The following is an 11163-nucleotide window of genomic DNA, read 5'->3' on the forward strand; positions in this document are numbered from 1 at the left end:
TGGAAGAGAGCATTTTTAACATGGGCCATTTTCTGGGCCTGCTGTAGTCAGCCTCTATTGTGCTAGCATCATTGCAGCAGTTGTGTTTAATTTTGTAACGCATTCATTAAGTATGGTACAGAGCTGTGAGTGATGAAGCGCTAAAGAGAGTTAGCGGAGGCTAATCACCAACAGCCATGGAAATTATGATCTCAGCACTAAGGTGTTGATTTCATTTTTACCAAATTATATGGTCTGAAATCTAAAGCCTTGTTTTGTTGTTGTTGTTAAAGCAGCATTTAAAATGCTGAACCTCCAGTTGGTACGGCTCCAGCTGTAACGCCGTTTGGAATGCAGTCTGATGCCCAACAGCGTTAATGAGGGACTTTCTGTCACAATCAATTATGCTCCGAGTTTTGGAAGTCTGGCACATTATGTGCACAGGCTTGTGAGAGAGGATAATTATACTCAGCAATAGTCCATGGGAAAAAAAAGAGGAGATAGGGGAATAGGAATTAGGCGCAAGGTTTTCAATGCAAAATAATACAGCACTCATCTCTAAAGGGATACCACATCACACCCCTCTCAGGCCCAGCGGCTTTGCCAGCTTTTGGAAAGCTATTCTAATAGTCCAGCTACTTCAGGACAGCTATGAGTTTGCAGCATTTTTGGTTGGTCAGAAAGGACCAACAGTGCCCGCAACCTTCTAGGGACAACGTATCAGGTAGTTTATCAAACAAATGTGTGTGTGTGGGGGGGGGGGTTGTAGATGAGATGGGGAGAAATTGAATCAAAACAGTCTCATGATTGTGTTACTAAATGCCAGTACAAGATATGGGTTGGTTGTCTGCTGAATTTAAACACTCCCCTGCAATGTTTGCAGCTCAAAGAATAACAGCATTGGGCTAATGCATGAAAAGCAGGATTTGGAGCAGACTGTAATCTACGGTGAAACTGATTAGTCCATGTCAATTTTCCAAAAGGAGTGAAATATAAAGGGTAAACCAACCCAATAAATAAAAGTAAATTAAGGTTGTACAGTTCTGGACATTGCACTCACCCCTGGTTTGGTTAGTAACACAGACAGTCACGGGTATGATGTGTATCTACCAATATGGAATATTCTCATGCAGCCTCCCTGTAACACTAGGAAGTCTCTCTGTGATCCAGTGTACACAACTGGAACACCCAGTGCAGAGCAGCACCTGGCAAGCAGGATCACAGTAAGTGCACCTCAGCCATCCCTGTCTTCATCTTAGGGCCGAGCTCTGCAAAGTACTGAGCCCCATCACAATCCCACTTGCTCTCAAACGGCTGAGTAAGGCAGCAGTTTTAACTTCCGGCCAGCACCTCTCAGAACCATCCACGAGCTAAGATGGCCATTTTCAGACAGGAGAGAAGATTAATGCTCCAGTCCTTCACTCTCCGAGCACTCTGGGTACCGCCACTGCCTCCCTGAAAGCTAAGCAAGACCTCTGTGCTGGCGAGGGTTTCTGCCCGTTCAGTCCACGCAGGGCGCAATGGGCAAAGCTGTGTCTGTCAGCTCGCCCTACTGTAGTGCCCAGCTGGATGCAATGGCTGCAGATGTTAGCTACAGCAGTAGCCAAGCAAAGGTTCCCTGGTATTACAGGGGGAATTAGTCTCACCAGTCACTATCCTTCATGCCACGTCCCACAAGGCAGAGAAATTGAGAGAGAGCGCGAGAGCGTGCGCGCATTGTCCTCTCCCAAGGCAAACCCCGTGGTGGGTGCACAGCCTCCGGCTGCAGCGAAAGGCTGTTCAATGGGGTGCCTCTTGGTGCAATGGCTAGTAGAGAAATGGGCCCATTGCAGAAGCACTCCTGTCGCTGGCACTAACTGGCATCCTTTGTGGGGGCCTCAGAAGGGAAGCTGGGGATCAGCCAGACCACGGGGAATGAACTCCTTCCGAAGCGTTGCTCCAGGTGAGGGGCAAGGCACAGTGTGGGAGATGGGTACCCTGCCGCTGTAGCTCAGGTGTCCAAGGCCTGGTTTGGAAGGAAACGGCAAAAGCGGTGGGTGGGCTGTAGCGAGAAAGGATGAAAACCAGCTGGCGCATTGCACCACAAGTCTCAGCACCTCCAATACCCACGGCAGCCCTGGCAGGCTGAGGAGTTGGACCCCATCACCTGGACCGGACAAGACCGTGGTTGCTTTCCGACAAATCCTGCTGCTCTCCTCAACAGTAAGAATTACACGGTCTGAAGAGAATCGGAGGATTCCTAGGGAAGTCGGCTCAGGAAGATGTTACTGTCCTTTGAACATAAGCTGATCGTGACAAGGCTGGAAACTCAATACAAATGGGCTCAGTGTTTACAGCGGAGCCCACAGGTCACACTGACTGGTTAACTTTTTCTGTAGTGCCCTCCAGGGGATGAATCAAGCTTAAGAAGCAAATTCACCTGTTCAAATTACACAAGGCAGAGCTCTAGCAGGGTGGGGGAGTTGCTGATGCTGCTTTGGGCATGCATCCCATGAAGCTAGCTTGCCTTCCCACTCATAGGCTGATTGCCTGAAATTACTGTGCAGAAATTGAAACATTCAGCTTCCGCCCTCTGACACACTGTACTCCCGTTGTCCCTCCAGCTTCTGGGCACTTCTCCACCGCTTGCTTTTAGACTCCTGATTCCTTTTTTTTGGTACTCAAAGTGACACACATTAGAAAAGCCTCTGTGACATGACAATGCAGGGCAGGGCTGAGACACAGTGTGGGAGAAGGTTACCTGGCTGCTGAATCTTGGGGGGCCAGGGAGCACAGCACCGTGGGAAATGGGAAAGCAGAGAACGCAGGACTTGCCAGAATTGACCAGCCCCAAAGTCCGCTAGTCTAGTATCCTATCTCCAACAGTGACACCAGCTACTTCATAAGAAGGTGCAAGAACCTGAGCAGCCAGCAGATGGGGGATAATCTGCCCCAAGGGAGTTTCATCCTAACTCCCAACATTTAGACTCTGGCATAAGCCCTGAGGCAGTAGGTTTTATGCCCCTTTTCATTTTAAAATTAGCTGTTAGAGCTCTGGATATTCCTGTTATCAGATGTCCACTCCATCTGTGAATCTTGCCAAGTTGGTGGCCTCCATGACATCCTGTGGCAATGAGTTCCACAGGCTAATTACACGTTGTGCAAAACTGTGGAAGCTGCTGGGATTCTGCCGGGAAGGCCCAAAGGAGGCACAAACACTCTGTCCAGAATGACAAAGCAGCAGCAGCAAGCCCTGCAGGGCTGAACACATCTGCCCATTAAAGGGTCTCTCTCCTTCTCTCTTCCAGTCTGATTTCCTTTCACCTCCTTGCTCATTCCGTCAGCGTTTGCCGCATTCTCTTCTCCACCAAGGGTGAGCAAGGGAGGTTTTAACTTGAATTCAGCCCAAGTGCTGGGACTGACTCCTGCCCTTGCACTTCGTGACTCCCATCTCCTGATGCTGCTGGCATTTTGAAGGTCTGCTCTATTGACAGCTCTATCCTCAGATTCACCCAGGGCCAGGAGCTGCTGCTCTCAGATGGAGAGAGGCAGCTCAGCAGGGGGGTTGATACCCAAGGTTAACAGCAACTAAATCAGTCTGGTCATTCCAGGAGAGTAGGACACTTGACAGCTAAAGTTGTTGTCCCAGTGACTGTCAAGTGCTGCCAGCACGGCTCTGTGCCCCGGGAGCACGCGTGTAGTGCTGCAGAGGAGAGCCTCTTGGATATCTCTGTGCCATGTCACCACTGATGGCCAATCAACTTGAATCATGCAAGAGAGATTATTCAGAGAGTAAGCCCTCCTATTCTCTCTGCCAGGCCAGTGCTAGGGCGTGGGACCCCCCTTTCCATCTCTTTGGGATGGCCAAGCCTCTGGCTGGCACATTCCTCCTTTCTAGATGCCAGGCCCCTGCTGGGAATCCTTCCCCGGACACAAAGGGGCCAATGAGAAGAGGGGAATGCTCATGCCAGGCATAAGGACAGCTCTGTCCCCTTCTGCCCCTTACTTCATTCTACAAGTCAGCTCGACAGGACGTAGAATCTTTGGGCCCGATTCTGATCTAGTATAAATCAGGAGTAGCTCTGCTAAGCCAATAAAATTAAAGCAGGGGAAATGAGGTGAGATCAGAATCAGACCCATCTAGCATCTTAACTCCTGTCTGAACCCCTCTGCTGTCAGGAACAATTGGTGCCAAGTAGGGCCATTTCCTTCCCAGAAAGAAAACCAACTGTTGCTATAACTGAGCTTTTATGCACTCTCAGGCTGCTTTCCAAAGGAGGTCAGTATAATTTACTCCATTTTACAGATGGGGAAATTGAGGCACAAGAGGGGATGTGACTTGCCCAGCATCAGCCAGCAGGCCAGCGGCAAAGCCAGAAACCGAGCACTAGTTCAGCTCTCTATCCACTAAGCTGCCCTCTCCCACTCCCAGGGTTTGGGCAATGGAGCAAGGGCAGCAGGAAATGTTTGCTCCTTTTTTGGTCCTGAGCCAGTCATTTTAGCCGATCAGTTTGCAAGTGCTGGCGCAGGGAAGCAGCCTGGATGTGACTCTCCAGCCTCCACTGCTCCTGTGAGGCTGACGACAACAGAAGGCTCAGCTATTGCATACGCTGGGACAGAGTGAGTGGGAGCAGGAGTTTTCGGACTCATTTTGGAGATTTTACAATAGCCAGGTACAGTGCAGGAAAACACTACATCTCTCAAACGGTGACCAGATGGGAGGATTGACTTCGATCCCTGTTGGTGGGCTGGATGTCACTGTGTGTGCATCCTGCAGGCCACAGCAGTGGGAACAGGACCTGACACTTGCCAGGGTGTGTAGACAGCAGCAGTTCCAGGGGAGCCTCTGCCTCGCTGAGCCGGCAAGAGCCACCCCAAGTTGGTCCTAGCCGGGCGCTGCATTTCCCTGGCCAAGCAAGCCAAGCTGCAAGTCACTCATCAAATCTCTCAGTGCCAGCTGGCTGCTGCCCATCACCGTCACAGATGACTTCCACTGAGACCTGAAGGATCTGCCTCTGCCATGAGTCACTCTCCCAGCTCGGGTCTCTCTCTCGCCTACAAATTATGCAAGGTTTTGAGCTGGGTTTTTTAGATGCACGCTGCAAGCGGATAATTTAATTAGTTTCACTGTTGGTTCAGCCTTGCGCCTAGCAGGAGTTCACCGTTTCTTTAGAACCAGTCCTGTCTGGCATGGAGCCACAGACCTCCCTCCTCACATCTATGCCACCGCTGGCCCTGGTGTCTGCATTCCAACACCTAGGCCCTACCCTGGGCACCAACACAGAGCCGATCCGACAGAGAGGGCACAGGGAGGTGCAAGACAGCCCAGTCTGCTGAGTGAGGCAGCTAGGTGAGATGTAAATGCAGCTAATGGGAACCAGGTCTTGCTGATTTAACTGGCTTTACATCCAACGCAGGAAAGCACCTCCTGTTGGCGGTGCCTCCGTGGAGAACTGCCCGCCTGGGGGAAACTCAAACAGAGACCAGGCTCCCACATACAGATGCACGCCAGCCAGGAGGTCACCCCCCCATACTTATGCTTCAGGAACGTTTCCTGCCCTTGAGTTCCCCACATTCCCCCAGCCATGACTCCTCATGCCACTGGGACGCTCTCCTGCTGAATCTGAGATCACAGCCCACCAGTGCGGCATCACTGGGTTATGACTTCACAGCAGGAAGAGAAACCCAGGGGGAAGAAGAAGAGATGCTGTTATTCAAACCCCAACAGCAACCGGAGAGCCAGGAAAACACTGCCTGGAGCCAGGCACCTGTGTTCCTATACATATTCCCCTCTCCCCCTGAGCCCCCTAGTCTGCCCCAGACAGCAGCCCATTAGTGCAGCCCCACTCCTGCCCTGATGCAAAGGGGTGGGAGGGGTGTTTAAACTCTCCCGCTGCTCCTCCCTGTGAGCAGACCCTGTCTCCATACTCCGCTAACCCAGGAGGGGAATGGGAGGCGGTGGGGAGGTTCCAAGAACGCCACGTAGGGACCTGTCTGCCCCGGGGGACTTACTCCAGATTAGGGCAGCGCGGAAATTTAAGCACAGCAGCTATTTGGGACTAATGCCCCATGTGGACGCTCATATTCCAGAATAAGGGACCCTTTGCCGACTCCGCTTCCAAAGCGATTCTGGACTAAGCGTGTTCCCCCAGGGGGCTCACGGCAGGCAGTGTCCCCGGGGGGAGGGCTGCTGATCTGCATTTTCTGTCCTCCCGCGCCCCCTTTCCAAGAGGCTGACATCTCTGCGGAGAACCAAGTCACCCCGTGACACGCCGAGGGAGGCTGGATCATCCCCAGGAGTCCTGGAAGCCCGGCCAGGGCTGCTCCCCCCGCCACTGCCCCGGCACGCCTCGTGCTCCCCGGGGAGCGCCCCTCCAGCTCCCGGGACCCCGCCCGGGCAGCTTTCCGCCTCACCCCGGACCCTTCGCGCAGCGGCACCGGGAACCCGACCAGACGGGGAGGGGTCCCGGGGCGGCTCTCAGCCCCCAGAGCCCCGGCTCGCTCGGAACTTTGCGCGGAGGCAGCCAGAGAAAGTCGGCGGGTCCGGGCGCGCGGGGAGCTCCCTGGAGCTCGCCTCGCCCTTGCAGCAGGGGGGCGGCCGGGGGCCCCGCACCTGGCTGCAGCGTCCGGCCGCCGAGCCCCGGGGGGGCCGCGGAGAAGCGCTGGGTGCGACCGTGGCAAAGGGGGCGCCCCGGCCCCCCCCGGCTCTGCCCGGCCCCCCCCGGCTCTGCCCGGCCCCCCCCTGCCCGCGGCGGGTCCCCGCGCACCTACCTGTTGGGTCCCGTCACAGGTGTCCCCGCCGCGCGCCCCGGCCGCTGCCCATCCCCGCCCTGCGCCCTGCGCGCCGCCGCTGCGCGGCTCGGGCCGGCCGGGGCTCCCGGGCAGGGCTGCGCTCGGCTGGACGCGCAGCGTCTGGCGGCTCCGCTCGCTCCGCACCAGCCCGGCTCGCTCCTGCGCCGCCCGCTGCAGCCTCCTCGGGGGCCGCCGCGCAGAGCCTGGGCGCCTGCGAAGGGGCGCAGCGACCCCTAGCGCCCGCGCGGCCCGGCCGGCTGCCTCCCGCCCCGGGGAGCCTCCCCGCCCCGCCCCGCCGGCCGGGGGCCCGGGGAGCCGCTCGGGAGCTGGGCCGCCAAAGGGGCCGTCAGGGCGGCTGGCCCCTCTCCCCCGGGTCTAGGGCGGCCAGAGGTCCCCATTGTATAGCGACAGTCCCGATTTGGGGTCTTTTTCTTATAGAGGCTCCTATTACCCCCCGCCCCGCCCCGCTTTTTGACACTTGCTGTCTGCTCACCCTACTGGCCCGGCCCCCAGGACACCGGGCGTAGGGGCTGCTGGAGGGGGACCTGGCGCCCTTCACCCTCTGCCTACCCCTGGGTCTTCAGCACCTGGCCCAGGGGCTCCCCCCCCCCCCGGCTCTGAGTAAGGACAGGCCCCAGTCTGGTGGGGCTCCACTCTGCTGGACCCTGGACCCCCCTAAGGAAGAGGCAGCCCCTGCCCCACAGAGCCTGGGGCGAGGGCTGCCCCTCAGGACAGCACCCGCTCAACTTTAAGCCCTCTTCTTCAATGGGACTTAAGCACAGGCTTAAAGTGGTTTTCTTGAATGGGGGCCTAAGTCATGCAAAGGTGATGGCCCCAGGGCTGGGGAAAGCATTTCAAACCCCTCCTGTGAGGAGGAACAGACCAGGGCCAGATTTAGGGGCAGGCGACCACCTGGGGTGCCAGGCTCCCGGGCTGCTTTTATTGTTAGCGACAAAAGGGAACATGGGATGTCTGAAGTGAAATGTTTCAGGTGTTCCCTATGTGGAGTCATTCTTCACGAACCTCCTAGAACGTTCTGGACCTTTGTAGAACCTCCTGGAACCTTCCAGGCTTTCTGAGAACTACCTCTTCCTCCAGCCCCCTAGAATGGTGTCAGCCATGCCCTGTACATTTCAGTTATTCTTAAAATGAAGACGTTTCTATAAGCTTAGAGGAAACAATTCGTTTTATTTACTCATATATGGCATGAATAAATACAGATTCACAGATCCTAGTGTGCAAATTTATTGTTTTATATGTCAGGGATAACTCAGGCATCCAAATCATGCATCAAAGTTGTGAAATGGGCTACAAATGCAATAAAACGTAAGGTATTCAAAAGTTTAACGATTGGGGGGGCAGAGAGTCTCCTCACCTGGGGCCCCATTTGGTCTAGGGTCTCCCCACCTTTCTCCCAGCAGGGGACGAGGAGCTGCAGCAGTGCGGGAGAGGGCAGGGCAGGGCTGCCATGAGTTTGTTTAGTCACCGGGGCATAGCGTCCGGCTTAGAGTAAAAAGGAGATCATTTTTGCTATATAGGAATTTAACACATTTTTTTAAAAAAAGAACCAAGTCAAAACTGCATTTTTTTTCTTTTAATATGTTAAATTAGACCTGGTTAGTCAATACAAAGGGAAAAGTCCTATAAACCCAGCCGCATTAATAAGCCGTTAAGTAAATACAAACATTTTACTTTTCAGATCACAGAGTTCTAATAACAGCAACAAAATCAATAAGAAGCTAAATGAAATCTGCCATTTATATTCATCAGATCACTTGAAAGAAAAACTCACAAAATTAGGCATCTATTGATAGGATAATAAGTCAATACAAACATATTCCTTTCCAGATCACAAAGTTTTAACACAAACAATCAATAGCAAACACTATCAAAACTACTTTTCATATCAGACAAATGCCAATTAAATTAGAATCATATTATTCAACAAGGAAATCTGCACAATTTAGACCCTTACTGACGTGATGATTTGTAAATACAAATAGATTACTTTCCAGATCACAGAGTTACAACATGGGGGTTGGGGGGAAAATCGGGTTTATGTAGAACTGAACCTGAATCGGGTAATTTATCTGATTTCATCAACAAATTCATGTTTTGTTTTGGTTCAGTTTGGGTTTTGTTTGTTTTTTCCCTTCTCCTTTCTGGGTATCTTCAAGGATCCCACCACTTCATTATAATCATGCAAAAGAGACTTTTTAGTATCCTTAAAAAGACAAAATTTGGCAGGGAAAAGAACTGATACAGCAAATCCTAATAAAGAAGATCCATCTCACAATACAACAAAGGATTTCCTCTTAGCCTTGGTTGGACCAGACATACCTGCTCAAATATCATTATCCTGAGTCTTTCTTTCAGCTCTCCAGATGTCTGATGTCAGTCCTTCCGACTTTGCTTCAGCAAGATATCTAAGCACATGACTAGGCCCATTGATTTTAATCTCATCTGCTTAAAGTTTTACTCATCTGCTTTACTCATCTGTTTAAAGTTACACACATGCTTCAGCAATTAGCTGGAGCTTCACAGTCTAAAGAAGATGCAAAAGTTACAATGAAGGTTTCAGTCAGAGGGTTAGAACCGGATATACAAGCAGATGCTGGAGTTTTGTTGGCATCTCAGAAATATTTTAAATGGTTAATATGGGATCAACTTGTCTACAGATGTCAAATTTAAAAATAAATAGAGAGAGATGCCTAAATTAGGGTTATCAAACCCCTGTGTTCTCAGTGATATGCTCTGGAAAGATTTGGGACACCTACATTTTTCAATGGGCTACTGATTTATCCTTGGGAGCTACTTATCTAATCCGTCTGCCTAGGGCTTTATACCCAACTCAATACCCTGGTAGCTGAGTGCCAGAGCTATGTGAATAAAGGTTTTTGGTTTGCTGGCTATTTTTGAAAAGTTAAATATATATAAAAAGAAAAGGAGTACTTGTGGCACCTTAGAGACTAACCAATTTATTTGAGCATAAGCTTTCGTGAGCTACAGCTCACTTCATCAGATGCATACTGTGGAAAGTCTAGAAGATCTTTTTATACACACAAAGCATGTATAAGTTTGAACCAGAAACACAATTTTTCAAAAGTTTTGGTGAAATCAAAAAGTCAAAAAAAAGTTTGTTTGGGATCAACCAAAAAGTTTAGTTTAAACAAAATTGAAATGTATCATTTAGATTTTGACCATTTTAAAATTCTTTGAATTTTTTAAAATAAAGTTAAAGGAAATTTTGAAATGAAATGTCGTTTCAAGCCAAAAGAATGAAGTTTCATTTTGAAACTGACATGAATTCACACAAAAATTTGGTGTCGCTGAATCTGCATTTTTCTATTAAAAAAGTTTCAGCCAAAACTTTTCACCCAGCTCTACTGAGCATGTGACATCCCCTCCTGAGGGCTTTGCTTTCTCTCTGTCTCTTCGGCTTTGTCTACATTAGGGAACTTCTGCAAACATTTCCCACTGATGATTCAGTTGTACCAGTGAGAACCCTAGTGGATCCAGAGCTATGAGAGGAAGGATGTTCCAGTGGTTAGAGCACCAGTCTAGAAGGTGGGAGACCTGGGTTCAGTTTCTCTGCTACAAATGTCCAATGTGCCCCTGGGCAAGTCACTTAGCCTCTCTGTACTTCAGCGCCCCATCCGTAAAATGGGGCTACATCACCAGGGTGTTGTGAAGATAACAACATTAAAGACTTTGAGGTGCTCAGCTACACTGGTGATGTGGTACCTAAGCTAGATAGGCAAGGCCCCACCACAACCATAAAAGCGTCTCTGAACTGCTGAGAAACTTTGGGAGTCACCAGTTGCTCTGTCGCATTTGCTAACTGGGGGAGAAATGGATTTACGAGCAGACTGCTCAGCCCAAATGCAGCAGTGTCCGACTGAGGGAACCCAGGAAGGAAGATATTCTCTTTTTGACATACGGTGCCCTAGAGCTGTCCCTGGGGTGCCCTTGCTAGAGTGGGCAGCAGCATGCTGCAGTCAGGAGACCTGGCTTCAGTTCCCAGGTCTGCCAGGCTCTCGCTGTGTGACCTGAGCATGTCCCGTAACCGCCTTCTTCCTCAGTTTCACAATCTAGCAAATGGGGATAGTCACATTCCCATTGTCTATGTGTTATTACATTGCGGCAACGAAAGCAGGCCTCTGTATGCTGGGCACCATCCAGGCATGAAGTCAGAGGCTGCCCCTGCCGCAGAGACTTTAAACAGACAAAGGCAGGGCGATTATCCCCATTTGACAGGTGGGGAATCAAGGCCCAGAGAGACGAAGTGACTTGCCCAGGATCACACAGGGAGCCTGTGGCAGAGCCAGGAATCAATCCACATCTCCTGAGACTCAGTCAGCACCTGATCCACAAATCATCCTTCCTCTCTGGAGCTGCTTTCTGATTGACCTG

At 51.3% G+C, this 11163-nt stretch overlaps 1 protein-coding gene across 1 annotated transcript in view; it reads right to left on the reverse strand.

The window, feature by feature from the left end:
* TAFA3 (TAFA chemokine like family member 3) overlaps window positions 1-6853 on the reverse strand; it is a 71487-nt gene extending 64634 nt beyond the window's left edge. Inside the window, exon 1 of the mRNA XM_073320073.2 lies at window positions 6730-6853. The gene's annotated coding sequence lies outside the window, so the exon portion shown is untranslated. The remainder of the gene's footprint in view (window positions 1-6729) is intronic.
* Window positions 6854-11163: the final 4310 nt, after the last annotated feature.

Source organism: Lepidochelys kempii, chromosome 21 (genome assembly GCF_965140285.1).
Source record: "Lepidochelys kempii isolate rLepKem1 chromosome 21, rLepKem1.hap1, whole genome shotgun sequence".
NCBI lineage: Eukaryota > Metazoa > Chordata > Testudines > Cheloniidae > Lepidochelys > Lepidochelys kempii.